This window comes from Ovis canadensis, chromosome 2 (genome assembly GCF_042477335.2).
Source record: "Ovis canadensis isolate MfBH-ARS-UI-01 breed Bighorn chromosome 2, ARS-UI_OviCan_v2, whole genome shotgun sequence".
Classification (NCBI taxonomy): Eukaryota; Metazoa; Chordata; class Mammalia; order Artiodactyla; family Bovidae; genus Ovis; species Ovis canadensis.
In genome coordinates this window covers 4,650,715-4,668,466 of record NC_091246.1, presented here as the reverse complement: position 1 = coordinate 4,668,466, position 17,752 = coordinate 4,650,715, and the positions used below count along the sequence as shown (strand labels likewise).

General features: G+C 43.7%; 1 pseudogene; it reads right to left on the bottom strand.

Annotated features, from left to right (window-relative positions):
- Positions 1–1,781: 1,781 nt before the first annotated feature.
- On the bottom strand, positions 1,782–4,804 carry LOC138434483 (zinc finger and BTB domain-containing protein 21-like; annotated as a pseudogene).
- Positions 4,805–17,752: the final 12,948 nt, after the last annotated feature.

The following is a 17,752-nucleotide window of genomic DNA, read 5'->3' as shown; positions in this document are numbered from 1 at the left end:
AGGAATGCACACAATTGCCTTTCACCAGCCAGCACCAGCTCACCGTGATGGCGAGATCTATTTCAGGAATCTATTTTGGGAAATGGGTCACACTTTGTTATCAGACTAACTTAGGTTGTAGATTTGTTGCTAGCACCGAAAGCCGTGCAATCTTCAAAAATTCACCTCAGTTCAGTCACTCAGTCGTGTCCAACTCTTTGCAACCTCAAGGACTGCAGCACACCAGGCCTCCCTGTCCATCGTCAACTCCCGGAGTTTACTCAAACTCATGCCCATTGAGTCGGTGATGCAATCCAACCATCTCATCCTCTGTTGTCCCCTTCTCCTCCTGCCTTCAATCTTTCCCAGCATCAGGGTCTTTTCAAAGGAGTCAGTTCTTCGCATCAGGTGGCCAAAGTACTGGAGTTTCAACTTCAGCATCAGTCCTTCCAATGAATATTCAGGACTGATTTCCTTTAGGATGGACTGGTTGGATCTCCTTGTAGTCCAAGGGACTCTCGAGAGTCTTCTCCAACACTACAGTTCAAAAGCATCACTTCTTTGGCACTCAGCTTTCTTTATAGTCCAACTCTCACATCCATACATGACTACTGGAAAAACCATAGCTTTGACTAGACAGATTTTTGTTGGCAAAGTAATGTCTCAGAACTGAACTTCAATCTTAGTTGAGTGTTAATAGCCTCATCTATAGGGCTTCTCTGGTGACTCAAATGGAAAAGAATCTGCCTGCAATGCAGGAGACCAGGGTTTGATAAATGGGCCAGGAAGGTCCCCTGGAGAAGGGAATGGCTACACGTTCCAGTATTCTTGCCTGGAGAATTCCATGGACAGAGGAGTCTGGCAGACTACATTCCATTGGGTCACAAAGAGTCAGACCCAACTGAGGGACTAACACACACACACATACACATCTATAAAATAAGAGTAATACTTGCTACAGAGGATTTTTGTGAAAAGTAAAGTGAATTATCACTGATAAGGCAACCAACAGGGTAGAGACTAACAAAAGCTAATAACATGTTAGCTTTGTCTCAATTTTGTTGTTGATAGGAAAGGTTTCTTATCTCTTGAATTTGGTTGCAAAAATGAAAATGAATCTAAATGCTGTGAAAGAACATGGAACTTGTCCGAGGGGGAACCGACACTTTCTACTGACTTTGACTCTAGGATCATTGCAAAAGGCAGGTGTTTGAGTGGACATCAATCACTGGAAGTTGGCCTTGAGTTCATGAGGCTTAATCTGTAGTTATTTTCTGGCCACAGAGAGTATATGATGTCAGCATTTGAATTAAAAACAAAAAAAAATGGAGATTCCAAACCAAGAAGTGACGTGAATGATTGAACTATGAGACAAAAGGTAGGAAAATCTTTGAGGACTCAGAGCCCTATCACTCTCCTCAAAAACTGCTTCATTTACGTTGACATTAAATTTTCTCTCCAATAGGAGAATAGATAGTGAGCTTTCTTCTGTGAAGAAGGTTGTAAACTCATGTTTGAAGTGTTGGACAAATTAAAGGGAATAAGTGAAACAGACTCTGTGTATCTGAGAGAGAAAAAGAGAAAGAGACAAAGACAGAGAGAGAGGAAGAAGAATGTGGCTAATTAATTTGAAGATTGTATCCCAAGGCATTCAAATTTTATTTTTTGATTTTTTTTTCAAGCATAATAATTTGCAACCTTTATTATTCTTCTTTGAAAAATATGTTGTTTCTTATGACACAGTTCACGATTCGGGCTGAAGCCTCGAGACCAGCGCTTGTCTCCAGGGGCTGAGAAGTCTTTCAGTTGTGGGTCTGCTAGTGGCTCCAGAGGCTGCAGGCCATCTAAAATGTCCTGTGGCAGAGCTTACACGTGAAGCGTCTTTTAAAAGTGATGGCGGAGAGAGGGTGGTGGGTGCGTGGCAGAACAGCGTGTCTGACTCTCAGGGCGTGAACAGCTTGTCGGCGGTGGGAGTGCGGGTTTCAGGCAGGCCTGTGGGGCTGTTGGGCTCCAGGGGCTGGATCTTGGGCAGCAGTGGGGGCAGCGGGGGCAGCGATGGGGAGCCGGTGGGGCCAGGCCAGCCTCGGGGTCCCGGTGCACAGGGTCCTCAGAGGCCTGGGCCATGTGGGGCTGGAAGTGGCTCCAGAGCCGGAAGTTGGTGCGGAAAGCCTTGTTGCAGACGTGGCAGGTGAAGGGCTTCACGGAGCACAGCAGCTCCTGGTGCCGCTCCAGCTGCTTAGGTGCCGGTCTTGCTTCACTTCTGCTCCTTGGCCTCCTCCGCTGGCTCCTCTTTGACCTGGATCTTCAGCGGCTTGGAGAGGCTGAGGTCCTCGGGGAGGCAGGTGGAGTCTTCGGAGTCAAAGTTCACAGGCTCAGGGCCGCGGCCGCCCCCCGCGGGGTCGTCTCTGGCCAGGCTCGGGCGGGACAGGGGGCCGGGCAGGGCCGGTGGCCTCGCCGTTGAGGTCAGGCCGGGGTGGCCACGCGCTCCCTGGGCCGCGCGGCCCTGGCAGCCCCACGGGCCTTCTCCCCGGGGGCATCTTCACGCGCTGCTTGAGCTGGGAGAGGAAGCGGTAGGCCTTCCGGCAGGCCGTGCACACATACGCGCCCTTGGCCCGGGAGCGCAGGCCCGCTTGAGGACCTGCGCTGGGGAGCCGCCAGGGCCGTGGAAGCCCGGCCGGCCGCGCCGCATCTTCAGGATCAGCGCCTTCTTGATCTCCCGCTCTCGCACAGTATCAAGGAGCTTCCTCTGGAACTTCTCGTCCAGGACAGCGTGGGAGCTGGCGGCCGGAGCCGGATTTTTCGCCACACCGTGCTGCGTCCGGCAGTGCGTCCACACTTTGAAGATGGTGTGAAAGCGCTTGTGGCAGATGTCGCAGGCGAACGGCTTCTCGGGGTTGTGGTACATGAGCACGTGCCGGTGCAGGCCCGCCTTGGATCTAAAGATTCTAAGGCAATGTTTGCATTTAAACTTTTTGTTTGGTCTCATGCCCTCCAACTCACCAAATTCATCTTTGCTCAAGTCAGAGCCTGGGAAGTCGGCCTGGAGAGCAGATGGGCTGGAGCCCTCCTCGCGGGGGTCTCCCGAGCCCGGGGAGCCTGGGCTCTCAGCTTTGGGCTGCTTGGCCGGCAGCCTCCTGTCGGTCTAGAACCGCCTCTAGGCCGGGAGTCTGCTGGGATCTTTCCGGTCGTCTTCTGTCTGTAGGACCAGGTCTCTCTCGTGGCGGCCGCGGCATCCCCCACGGGGACGCGAATGATGTCGCATGGCTCCGGGGGGCTGCGCGGCTCGGCCTTGACCCGCACCTCCGGCCCCGGGGGCGCCCCCGGCCGCTCAGCCGGCTGAGAGGCGCTGAAGGACCTGAGGCGGTGAGGCTGCGGGGCAGGGGCCCGGGCGTCGGGGGCCTCCGTCTCGCCCCGGTCCTTGGAGGGCGGCCTCTGAGAAGAGAAGGCGCGGAGCACGCTGCCCGCCACATCGCAAGAGCCCGCGCCTGGGGGAGGCTGCAGCTCGGCCGTGGGCGTGTACACGGGGACTTGGCTGTCCATGGACAGCGACCGGCGCAGGAGGCTCTTGACAAGCTGGGATGACCAGCCCCAGCCTAGAGTAACACAGCAGCTTCCGGTCCTCGCCGGCCCGCTGCCCCAGCCCGCCTCCTTCAGAGGGAAGGGCGTCTCGGGCGAGCCCCGCAGGGACAGGACGGGCGGCCCCGGACTCCGCAGCGCCAGCTCCACGGCCACGCCTTTGGGAAGCCGGGCGCTGGCGCCTGATATATTCCAAACCACGGGTCTCAGTTTGAGACCTGATGTATCTGTAGAAGCCTTTGACTGCTGCTTCTAGAATCCATGTCAGCTCAAATGGAGAGAAACACAATCAACTTAACTTGTTTTCCACTAGATTGGCTTATTCGTATCTGATTTTTATTTTTAGTGTTTCTCTTTTGCCTATAATGAATATAAGATAATTGCAAATAATCTAAACAGAGTAGAAAAGCATATGGCATAAAGCAAAGTGCCATCAGGGTCTCCCACTCAAAAGACGACATCTGAACAGTCTGCTGAATGACCTGTGTCAGTGCACACACGTGCACACACGTGTTACATGCACATGTGCACACACAAGGCTCTGTGTGGCCTTGCAAACTGAGCTCATGCGATACATGCTCCTATTTAATGGAAAACATACAGAGAATGTTCAGTTGCTTTTGCCTTAGAATCCTGCTTCTACAATTTAGCAAATTTTGGCTCAAAGCATGGCATAAAGTAATTGTAGTCCAGGTATCAAAGTCTCACATCTAGTCAGTTTCTACCTTGAAATAAAGTGTTTCTTCTTTAGCCCCATTTCTAACAGTTAGGGGAGAAAGGGGCAAGCCTGTTTTAGAAATCAGGCAGTACTATTATTAGAAATTTATCAACCTTTACTTATCTCTGGATGTCTTTCTCCTCTCTCCTCACTGTGTTTTATCTTCTCTCCGTTGATCTTTTTTCGCAGATGACCTTTCATCTTATTTCTCATCTGCTGGTTCCATCAACCCTAACTTTGTATCTGCTAAAACTCAGGTAATTGCTTTTAGATGGGTATAATTAAGAAGCCATTAGTGTAAAGTTTCATTTCAGTTTACGCCTTGGTCTGCATTTGAGCAGAGAAATATGAAATTAAGGTATTAGCTCCTTTCAGGAGTATGAGTCACGAGCTAATAAGTTTCAAGAGCAGTTTCTCAACTGTAATGATTGTGCTTTTCTCTTTGAAAATCTTCTCTTTGGAATTCTCATAGAGGGAATATTTTAAAAGGAAGGCGAACACATTATAATGACAGACCTGAATCGGGTACATGGTCCCTGAAGGGTGAGCGTCCCTGGTGCCCTCAGAGGGTCATATGAAGTCTTTAAAAAGTAGCTAGTGTGGGAGGGTCCAACCTAGAAACCCATAAATTCCCTTTCACAATTGTGTAAGAATTCTACTCTTTTGAGGACAGCTGTGAGAGGCATTGTAGAGGGGATTAATGACCTGAATGAAGAAGTTGAAGTCAAGATGACCTATTATGATTGGGGATAAGCTAACTAGAACAGTTCTCAAATTTGGCTGCGAAACAGAATTACCTGTTATATGAGTTTCCTGTGGCTGCCATAACCAATTCCCACAAACTGGGTGTCTTAAAACAGTGAAAATTGGTTCTCTTGCACTTCTAACTCCCCATGTGGCTCAGAGGTAAAGGATCTGCCTGCCAAATAGGAGATGTGGGTTTGATTCTGGAGTCAGGAAGATTCCCAGGAAAAGGAGATGGCAACCTGTTCCAGTGTTCTTGCCTGGGAAATCCCATGGACAAAGGAGCCTAACAGGCTACAGAGTCCCAAAGAGTCAAATATGGCTTAGCAACTAGAGAACAATCCAATATGACCTTATCTTTCCATTTGCAAAGTAAAACATCTGCATCTTAGCAAAAGAAAAGCCATTGCAAAGAGTTTATTGTCAAATAAGGTCACATTTTGGGACTCCAGGAAAATATAAATTTAGGGGAATGCTATTCAACCTGCTGTACTTGGGAATATTTTAAAAGCCCAAAGCCCATGGTGCACACCAGATCAATTAAATTAGAATTTCTAGAGGCCTTGGGGAGCTTGAAAAGAGACTGATGCTTGGGTCTCACCTCTGGAGAATCTGATCTACCAAATCAGGGAGGTGGGAGGGGGGCTCAAGATTGGGAGCACGTGTACACCCATGGCAGATTCATGCTGATGTGTGGCAAAACCAACACAGTATTGTAAAGTAGAGTAAAATAAGATAAAATAATTAAAAATAAACAAAAATCAATATTCTAAAATGTGTTTTATTGGATTGATAAGGAAAGAGAATGAGATCACGTGAAGTGCAGAACAAAAGCCTGGCATATCATATCTGCTCAATTAATATTTTGTTATTGATTGGTTTGGAGTGATGGGTTTATAAAATAAGGACATAATTTCACATATGTAAGGATGCAGTGTTCAGCAAGCAAAGGTCCCCTGACTCCTCTGCCCTTTCCAGGACAAACCCAATTATCTGCTTTATGTTCCTAGTGTTGGGGCTTCCCTGGTGGCTCAGCTGGTAAAGAATCTGCCTGCAATGCAGAAGACCTGAATTCAGTCCTTGGGTTGGGAAGATCCCCTGGAGAAGGAAACAGCTACCCACTTCAGTTGGCCTGAAGAATTCCATGGACTGTACAGTTCATGGGGTCACAAAGAGTTGGACATGACTGAGCGACTTTCACTTCACTTCCTAGTGTCAGGGTTTTACCTAGTATATGGTTCTCTGTTACCATAACCCTTTTACCTTCTGCTTTCCCAATAGACCAGTGCTGATCAGCTCTTACACATTTGAGTCTTTAATTGCCACCATCCTCCTAAGCCCCTTCCTTTACAGGTCAGTTGTAAGTGCTAATCTTTTCCAGTCTGCCAGAGTGACTAACAATCCTAGTTTGCTCAGAATTTAGAAATTATCCAGAATACAGCACATCCAGTGTTAATTCTAGGACCATCCCAGGGAAAGCCCCATGGCTCATCATTCTAGGCCTGCCTCAATCAGTCACGGATAGCAGAACATGGCTAGTGTTTCCCCAAGAATATTACACTTATTAGAAATGCAATGATCTCTAAGAGTGAATGCAAACATATAAAGCACAGCACATGTCTTCGTGTCTACACAAGAGCTATCAGAGAGAAAAAATAATAATGATGATAATGATAATAATAAGGGTGATAATGATGATGAGAATACTTACTGATCACTTATATTAATCTAGTTTCTATGCTAAGGGTTTTATATGTATTATTCATTTAATACACATAGCAACTCTATATACTAAGTGACATTATTATCCTTATTTTCTAAATGAAGAAACTTGGATTCAAGCAGCTTGTGTAACTTCTGTAAACTTCTTAAAGCTAGTTTGTGTCTTGTTGCAAGTGTAAACCCAGGCGGTTCTCTCCACTGGTGGTGTTCACTCCTGTACCATGCTGAATGAAAGCCAAGGGGTTGCAGCTGTACAAGTTAGAGAAGGGCAGAGGAACAATACATCAGCCTGGTGCAATTCACAAAGTCATCACAGAGAAAGAGGGGGCCCTGAACTGGCACCTTCAGTTCATAATGCATCATAACTTCCCTTAAGCTGTTCATTTAAAGGAAACATTAATTAAGAATCTAATACATGTGGAGCACATACAGAAATATTGAAGCAATAAGAGAAGCCAGAGTTGCTATGGGAGTTGCTATGCCCCTGGCAGTGTGTTAAGCCCTTGATACAGTATAACTTCAGGGCATGGTTTCACAATAACCACCCAACAGAATACAAGAACTATCCTGTCCTCACCACAGAAGAGACTTGTCAGTCAAAGCTACCGATGAGCTTGACTCAGGATCTCACAGGTAGCTTACGATAAATTCAGGATTCAGACCTAACCTTTTGGTTGGTTTGTTCTATCATGTTGGCTCATTCCTCAAACTGAGCAAGGCATCAGAATGGGTCAGTGCGGCTTAAGTGAAAACAGAAAGTGTGTGCGGTGGATGCTTCATAGAAAAATTAGTTAACTCACCTGTGCAAGACTGGAGTAATGGCAGGGAAGCTGTCCTCATCTTTGGGGTATAGCAAGTCCTCATCTCCATAGGGAAGGGCAGAAGAAAAGGCAAAGGAAAACATTCCTGCGACAAAATCAAAAGTTGGGTTAATCAGGAATTAATTGAACTGTTCAGTCTCTAAGGGGTGGGGGCTGATGGGGGACCGGGAGGGTAAGGAAAAGCACACGCAGGTCCCTCTGTTTAAGAGAGTGAAGTGTGTCTCCTCAGCCCTAATGCAGCCCCATAATGTTCTCATACGAAGTGAAAAAGCCAGACAATCAAAGACCATATGTCTTCTGCCTAGATCCACAGAGTATCCATGTATTTTTAATCAAGGCTGCCTCTCTGAAGGATGTTTATGCTTCCTTGACATAAAAGATGCTCCTCCAAATGAGCTCTGCACCAGGCTCCAGGCTGTTGTTACCTTTGGCCATGCCAAGAGAAAGGAAGTTGGCAGATTCCCCATAATGCATTATGGTAAAGATGATGCAAATTGTACTTGAAGGATAGTATGCGCGGAGCAGCCCATCAAGCCTGAGGAAATGGGCTTAGGAGCACCGCAGACGCCACTCTCCAGCAGACTTCTCTGCTTCTACTCCATCCTCACACTCTAAAATACATTCTCCACGCGGCACTCAGCAAGGTCTGCTCAAAATGTAAATCCAGTTTCTTCATGCCTTCACTCAAACCTCTCTAGTAGAGGGTTTTTAAAAATAAAAAGTAGACCCTTTTTCTGTGGTCTACACAGTTCTGCTTGATCGATTTCCTCATCCCTATTTCATGTTATATTCCACTTACCTACATTCCTGAGCTCAAGTCACATGGCCCTGATTTCTGTTTCAAGCACTTATTATTCACTCTTGAATGCATTAACTCAAAAATGTTTGTGCACCAGGTGTGTTCCAGGAACTCTCCTACCTGCTGGGAAGAGAGCAGTGGACAGAACAGAGAAATCTCCTTGCCCTCTTGAAACTTAAGTTCCAGTCAAAGAAGATAGACACCAGACAATAAAGAAGGTGAAAATGTAAAGCGTATAGCAGCTAGAATGTGATAAGGGGCTTCCAGCAATGCAGGAGATGCAGGAAACACGGAGACATAGGTTCGATCCTGGGTCAGGAAGATCCTCTGGAGGAGGAAATGGCAACCCACTCCAGTATTCTTGCCTGGAAAATTCCATGGACAGAGGAGCCTGGCGGGCTATGGTCCATGAGATCGCAAAGAGTTGGACACAACTGAGCACACTCTCATTCCAAAATCCTTTATAGAAATAGCCAAGACATGGAAACAATCCAAGTGTCCATCAACAACGAATGGATAAAGAAAATGTGGCATGTATATATTACAAACACACACAATAATATTACTCAGCCATAAAAAGAATGGAATTCTGAATCTGAAGCAAAATAGACAGATCTAGAGAATATTACGCTTAATGAGATGTCAGACAAAAAAAGATACATAATATATGATGTCACTTTTATGTGGAATCTAAAATATATAACAAATGAGAGAGCATGGAGCACAAGAGAAACAGACTCAGAGATATGGAAAACAAACTGTTGGTTACCAGGGGTGAGAGGGAAAGAGGAAGGGGCACGACACGGGTATGGGACTAAGAGATGCATACTATTGTATATAAAATAGATAGGTATCAACAAGGATATATTGTACAGCATAGGGGATTAGCAATTATCTTGTAATAATTTGTAATGGAGTATGTTCTATAAAAATATTGAATTACCATGCTATATACCTGAAACTACTATAATATGCAAATCAACTATACTTTGATTTTTTAAAACTTCTAAATGTAGCAACACTTTCAAAGACATTTATTGTTTGAAATCTGACATTTAAATATAAAATGAATTGCTTTTTTAAAGAAAAAAAAAGAAAAAGTGGGGCAGGTTCAAGATTAAGCAGCAAGGAGAACTAGGTTGTGACAGTGAATACAGTGGCCAGGGTGGGTGTCTCACTTTAAGACCTTTTATCTTACTGCTCCCTCTCCTAGGACCCCTCCACCCAGGTATTTTTGCGGGTTTCTCAGAACTCAGGTGTTAGCTCATATGTCCCCTTTCAGGGACCCCTTTTCTGATCCTTCCACATGAACTGGCTATTTCTCGTCACTATCTCACCACCTTCTGTGATGGAACAATCTGAGGTTACACTTTTCATTTATTCATCTACTTTGTTTTGTCTGCGACCCGTGGACCGTAAAGTCTGTGAAACCAGTGTCTTCGCCACTCTACCATCACACCTCCTGTGTTGAGAGTGCTGCCTCGCACACAGTAGGTACTCAACAAACATACGCTGGGATGAAAGAATGAAGGAATGCATGATGGTCTCAACACATTCAGTTGGCCTTCGTAGGACAAGACAGGTAAGTAACACTTGGCCTTGAGAAATCATTAACAGACATTATCATCCTGCCCTTTTCATAGCCTGGCATATGGTTAAGCAACACAGTCCAGGAAATAAGACGGGAAAATACTATCAAGAGCTAAGTAAGATGCTTAAATCTCCTACACAATATACTTCCTTTATACATCTCAAGGCTGTCTATTTTTCTCCATTCTCGTTGCCACCTCTCTGGCCCAAATGCCATCATTTCTTATTTTACTGCTTGTACTCTTACTGCCGCATGAAATATTTTTTTCAAAGTCCAGGGAAGATGAGCCTTTAAAGTATTATGTCTTCCCATGTCTTGAGCGCTTCAATTACTCCCTGTTGATCATAGGATAGGGGTTCAAAATGTTCGAGTGACTTCCACAGACTTCAAGGGCTGGCCACGGTCTGCTTCTCTAGCCTGCCCGCTTAGTACTCCTCGACAGCTCTCTGGTCTGTCCAGACCGATCTTTTTTTCAAGTTTCCTAAATGCCCAAACCTACTGTCTTCCCTTTGGACCACTAGGAGATAATTTCTCTGTTCAGCAATGTCTTCTCTGCTCTCTGGGTCATAGCCATAGCTAAATCATAGCCATCTTTTACATCTCTGCTTCAACTTCATATCCTCTGACCAAGACTCTCTGATCCCTAAATCTGGACGAGGTAACTCTTCTCTGCGACCTCATAGCATCCTGAAATTGACCATCACATTACTTTCCACAGAGTGAAATGCAATTGTTTGATTTCTTGCCTGTCTCTCCCACTAGACTTAAGCCATAGCAGGGCAAAAATAATTTCTCTCTCCTTCATTCTTTTACTTCAGGCATTTCACATAAAGTCTGGCTCATAGTAGTTGCTCAAAATATATTTGTTGAATGATTGGATAAAACGTAGAGTCAATTAAAATAGTAAGAGTTTATTTCTAGACAGAATAGTGGGTATTATTTCTCATGCCAAAGCTCTCTTTGGGAGTCTTGCTACTCTGTGGCAACAGAGCTGAAAACTGAGAGGAGACGTGGTAGAAAGTTGAGGGCACACAGCTTATCTTCAGATCCTGATGTCATAGTGTAATCAGGTCCTTCTGTTCAACCTTTGCTGATAGCCTCGGGCACCAAGGAATTGGTCTACAGAGTCAAGAATTCTGACTCACACTGGAAATATTAAGCATAGTGACTTCCTCAGAGGAGGAGAGTCTGATATCTTGCTTAGTAGTGAAAAGACCTTAAGATTAGTGGTTTTGTCTTTGTCTAAAGGACACGACTGAGCGACTTCACTTTCACTTTTCACTTTCTTGCATTGGAGAAGGCAATGGCAACCCACTCCAGTGTTCTTGCCTGGAGAATCCCAGGGATGGGGGAGCCTGGTGGGCTGCCGTCTATGGGGTCGCACAGAGTCGGACACGACGGAAGTGACTCAGCAGCAGCAGCAGCAAAGACAAACTGAAGTGGCTGTAGAAAGAGAGGATGCAAACACCGAGAGGAGTCTTTGAAAGCATATCCTTCAAGAATCTCATTTCACTGACAGAGGAAACAAGAGCTCTGGTGGTCCAGTAATATCCGCTCTGTTCTAGGACTGAATTCTTGACTTCTTCCCATTCTACAGTTTCTTTCGCCTATTTAATTCAGTTAAACTCAGCGTGTTTTATTCTTTTTTCTGGACCATTTGCCAGACATCATCACTATGTCTGCCTCCCCACCCACTTGAGGCCACACATCAGCGTTGTGACATGTGCTTCTTGTCTGGTTCATCTTGCATCCCAGCTAGATGCAGAAACCTACCCCTCTTTAAAATCATTTGACTCACTCACTTGCACTGGAGCTTTGGTGAGCAACACATATTTTATTAGAAGTGTCATAGGGAAAAATGGGCAGGGAGGAGATTGCATCACATATCTCTAAGCAAACAATTTAGCAATTCCCTCATGTAAAGATATGAATTCTCTAAAATCCTTTACCCATTTTATCGTGGGAGTCTCTTCTCCTCCTCTTAATGCACGTGGAGATTGTTCTAATTGACTTAGAGCTCTTCTCCCGAGTATTTCTCTCTAAGCATTTTAAATTATCTTTTTCTTTATGAGACATCATAATTTGGCTCTGAACTAGTGCCTACTTTCAACAGTGCTTACCCAAAGTTACTGAGGTCGTTCAGCTAAGCAATGGGTCTTCCAACTAGCAGAACCACCATCCTTAGAAAAATGTATCTTTATGGGCATTGCAACTTAAGCTTGGTCAGCAAATCCCAAAACGTTGAATCATTAGTAATCTCAGTTTTGAGCATCTGAATATTCATTTATAAAATATAAATAAAGACTCTGACCTCATGGAACTTTTGCAAGGATCACAGGAAATAACTGTGAAAAAAACCTGAAACATAACCCACCTCAGAGTGGCTTAGGAGACGCTCAGGATATACTGGTCTCTTTTCCTCAAGCGATTGGATTAGCTGTTTCTTTTGTCTCACAGCTCCTAACTGTGTTAGTGTTTAGGAGGCCTCTCAGCCTCTTAAAACTCATTGTTATTCCTTGAATTAACAAGAGTACAAAATAGTTCAGAAAAATGCAACTGCAAAAGCCTGTGTAGTGGTCGTTTGTCCATGATGGAGACCTGACTATTCTGACACAGATCCAGAGTGTGACACCAATCTGTGTGTCTGTGTGTGAGCCAGAGAATTTACAAGGGCTAGGACTCCTCTGTCGAACACTGTGAGGTTTGAAAATGTTACCATTGTTAGATTCTTTTGTTCCCAGCCCTGTCTGACACTGTGTAGGCTGCCACACCAACTGTTAGTGGCAGACAAAGGCATTATGTGTTTTTATTTGGTCTCTATCTAGAAATGTCATGGTTTGAAAGTCCTGAAGCAGAGAAGCTTCTCTATTTAAAATCTGCTTCGTATTCCTAGCAGATCTTGGGAACAATCATGCTCTTCTCAGTCCCTCTCTGGGCATGGTTGAGCCGTGTCTTTGATTGAGCCACAGACACTGTCTAACTACCAGGGATTAGTAACCTAAGCCTCCTGGTTCCAGAAGTTCAAGAGAGACAGAGTCTCCCGGGCTTCTTCCCATGGAATGGATGATAAAAGCATCCGTGTGGGTGAGAAATACATTTATCTACAACACAGATGAAATAGTATATATTAAAAGAAACTGCCAGATGCCAGACTTTAGGCCTGCATTTATGGTTATTAAATTATTTTTTTTTCATTTGCTAATTCCAATACTGTGTAAGTAATATGTACTCTGTAAAGAGCTATGGACATTACAGAGATGAATAACAACTAACTAAATATTCATATCATGAATGATATCAGTTAATCTCCCCAGCAATTTCAAGAGATAGATGTATTTTTATTTTCTAAAAGGCAAAATCAAGCTCAAAAAGATTAAGAAACTTGCCTAGGATTAACAAGTTAGTACGAAAGTTATGTTTCATAGCAAGTATGTCTGTGCCAAAAGGTTAAAGGTTTGTCTTCAATGGGCTTTCTGCCCATTTTCCCCCTTAATATTACAAAACCCTTGACTGTGTTGTCTCTGTTTCACAGATGAGTAAAATAAAGCTCAGGGAAACTTGGTAATTGTTCAGAGAGATCATATAAATGTTCCACTAGAAGAACCCATGAAGTTTTCTTGGATTCTGGGGATCATCAAGGGAACAGAGGTAGCCTTAGTAGGATGCCCTAAATATTTCATAAGATCTGGGGGGAAACAGGGGAGATGTTGAAGAAGAAAAAAGGTTATCAAAGAGGGAAAAATGGTTACATCAGCATGGAGGCCAATTCTGCTTCTATTTTGGATGGTAAACCTACATTTTCTGTTGAGTTATGTAACAGCAAGCTTGTGTTTATGTTCAAAGGGCAAGCTTGAGGAAGGTTTCAGGACACTGCCTGCATTCTAAGTGGCCCCGGTGGTGGAGAGAATGGGCCCTGTTCCAAATTGATTAGTTCTGCTACCTTCTCATTATTGTTCCGCCTGAAGTTTGGCATGCAAGCAAGGTCATTCGATGCGTAGGTCTGCGTGACTTAACTGATTCTGCTACAGACTCCCTCTGCTCCACACCCCCACCCCCACCACGGCATGCCACCTGCACTAGAGAAAATTAAAAATCAGCCCATACATTTTACATGAGTTCCCAAGACCGATGAGAAATTAATGTTATGTTGTCTTTTGATAAAGATACAGCTGTTTTGTAAGATGTTCATCCAGTTCAGTAATAGGAAGCCTCGAAATTCCTCCATGGAGCCTAGACTTCAAGAGGGGGAGAAGAGATGCATACCGACTTAGAATAATACGCTCGTGCCAGTTCTCTTCTTAGAGTTCACCTTACAAAGAAATTTCAGGGTTACACATTAGGTTGCTGCCCTCCCCAAACTCTCAGGTGCGTTATTAATTTTTTATTCCCATGCTTCCTTTGAGGTTGTTCCCTTAGCCTGGGGAGCACATTCTTTTCATATTCTCACATGCAAATGCTTCCAGTTTTCAAGGTTGACCTCAAAGTTCTCAGTTCTCACAAAGCCATTTCATATCCTCAAATCATATGATTGCTCTTTTGTCAGGTCTTCGGAAATTCCTAGAGAAGTCCCAATCCCCTCTCGCCGTCCCTCCCAATAATGTGAGAATAATTACCGTTATATTTTAGGGTGGTTTTAAAAATTAGGGGCAATATGTAAAAACCCTAACAGTATTTGACAAATCATAGTGAATAATGTCTGTTTTGTTATTACCAACTACTCGCAAGCGCATACAATATCTGAAGTTCTTTGCCTGGAACTCAAAACTCTTCATAGTCCAGTTCCAGTCTTGGTTTCTAGTCTTATATCCTAATACTTTCTCTAGGGCGCCTCTACCATCATCTCTTCAAAATTCTTTCTTAAGCTGAACTAAACTCCTCACTGTTGTATGAATATTATGCGTGGTAATTACTGAGGGCCTCCGTGGATGGTTTTCTCTTCACTTTGCTTTCTTCTACATAGATCTCATGGTTTAAAAGTCACATAGTCAGTAGAATAGTCAAAATTTAGATCCAGTTTCCCATACTCATATGTTCAGTCAAACTTCCAAAAGACGCCAAGTAATTGCTAAGAAGTGATTTGATTGGTTATGAGCATAAACTTTGAATTTAGACAAATGCGAATTTGAATGTTAGCTGACTGCACAACTGCAAGTAAGTTCCTTTGGGTCCCTTAGTTTCAGCAGTGATCTTCATAAAAGGATGACAATATGTATTATCTTATAGTTATTATAATTTATTCAATCTTACCAGTAGCTCAGACGGTAAAGTGTCTGCCTGCAATGTGGGTGACCTGGGTTCAATCCCTGGGTTGGGAAGATCCTCTGGAGAAGGAAATGGCAACCCACTCCAGTACTCTTGCCTGGAGAATTCCATGGATGAAGGAGCCTGGTAGGCTACAGTCCATGGGATCACAGAGTCGGGCCCGACTGAGCAACTTCACTGTTCACTTGAAGGTCAAAATGCATATTAAAATTTGTATTCATAAGTGCATATTCAAAGTCATATTCATTTTATAGCCTATATACTATGTATAACAATACACATATACATATATGCATACATACATATATATAATTTGATCCTCATAACTTTAAGATGCATGTTTATCTATATACTGTATGTTTTATTATATATACTATATGAGTGTATATTATATATGCATAGTATTTTATGATACATGTATAGTCTATGAGATTTGCCTAATTCTGGCATGAGGGAAAAATAGATCCAGGAATCATTTGGTTTAAGATAAAATACTACATTTATTACTCTTAAACTTTGTGAACAACATGGTTTAGTTTAAACGTGAGGATAAATGAACTTGCTAAAGCCCATCGCTATACTTCGCCACCCTCCCCAGGTCCTGGAATGCTGTCTAGAGGGCAAGCGATCTGCTGTCACTGCCTTCAAGATCACTGGGTGGAGAGGAGAGCAGAGTAAATTCTTGATATTTACTAACTTAATAAGTCATGGCATCCGGTCCCATCACTTCATGGGAAATAGATGGGGAAACAGTGGAAACAGTGTCAGACTTTATTTTCTTGGGCTCCAAAATTACTGCAGATAGTGATTGCAGCCATGAAATTAAAAGACCTTGGAAGAAAAGTTATGACCAACCTAGATAGCATATTCAAAAGCAGAGACATTACTTTGCCGATTAAGGTCCGTCTAGTCAAGGCTGTGGTTTTTCCTGTGGTCATGTATGGATGTGAGAGTTGGACTGTGAAGAAGGCTGAGCGCTGAAGAATTGATGCTTTTGAACTGTGGTGTTGGAGAAGACTCTTGAGAGTCCCTTGGACTTCAAGGACATCCAACGAGTCCATTCTGAAGGAGAACAACCCTGGAATTTCTTTAGAAGGAATGATGCTAAAGCTGAAAGTCCAGTACTTTGGCCACCTCATGCGAAGAGTTGACTCATTGGAAAAGACTGTGATGCTGGGAGGGATTGGGGGCAGGGGAAGAAGGGGACAACAGAGGATGAGATGGCTGGATGGCGTCACTGACTCGATGGATGTGAGTCTGAGTGAACTCTGGTAATTGGTGAAGGACAGGGAAGTCTGGCATGCTGCGATTCATGGGGTCACAAAGAGTTGGACACGAGTGAGTGACTGAACTGAGCTGAGCTGAATAAATCATTTCTAAATATTTGAGAAACATAGGCCAACCTCTGCTATCCAACAGTCAATGACTCACTTATCCTCTGTGAGAGAGTCTTAGAATAAAGGTTCAAGAAGCCAAGAATGTTCCTGGAGGAGAGATTCATCCATATGGGAAGCAGGGCAAATTCAGGGGCACAGCTTCTCTTAAAACCTACCAGAGTGATGTTGTTCAGCAAGCAACTGATTGAGTGCTACTTGTAATTAGTTCATAGCTGCTTTGGGTAAGTTTTGACTGACCATTATTGAAATATAATTAGTGATACTAAATATATCTATATGATGAATATTTTTTTTTGCATATGAAGCCACAAATAAACCTTTCAATGAAAATCACCCAATGAGAGCTTCTGTTTAGCAATGCAGTTTCCTCATCCCTGTGGAAGGCCCAACATCACCAAATTTTGCTGACTTGGCTTCAGTAAATTTTAATTCAACAAAAAGCCTGGTTGAACAGATGCGTTTGCAAGTCCCAGACCATGCAACACTCAATCTGTTTAACGGAAATGTTGTTCTAGTTCCATATTGGTGCTTTCTGCTGGAGCTGAATTTGTATCTTTCTGTCTCAGTGGAGCATAAATGTTAGGGGATGTCAGGAAGGGAGCCAGATCTAAAAGGGACAAGGGGTGAAGTGGTGGCTGTGAGATCACAGAGGCCAGAGTGTTGGAAAGATACAGAGAAAGATGACTCAGATTATTTCATCAAATAAAAAGGAGTAACAGCATCCCCTCTGCGAACCATCACAGCTGGCTTCCACTTAAAAGTGATATGAATTTAACAAACAATTTTGAGGCCGCACTGAGATTGTTAAATAGAGTGTTGTCTATATGGGCACGTATTTTCCCTGCGCATGTCACATTTCAATCAAGAGATAAATATTAGGGAGAAAAAAGCTTCAATTAAAATATTAAAATGTATATTGGGTGATTTCATTAACAGAGTCATTGTTCTAAAGACAGAATACACCTCTCTCTCTCTCCTTTCTCTCTTCTCTCTCTCCTCTCTCTCTCTCCTCCTTCTTCTAAGCTTTCACACCTATGGTTGTCTCTGACTAAAATTCTATTTCTTGTCTTCTCCACCAGATGAATTCCTATTCATGATCAAATTCTTCTTTGAACATGCTTCATTGGGGAAGTATTCCTGACT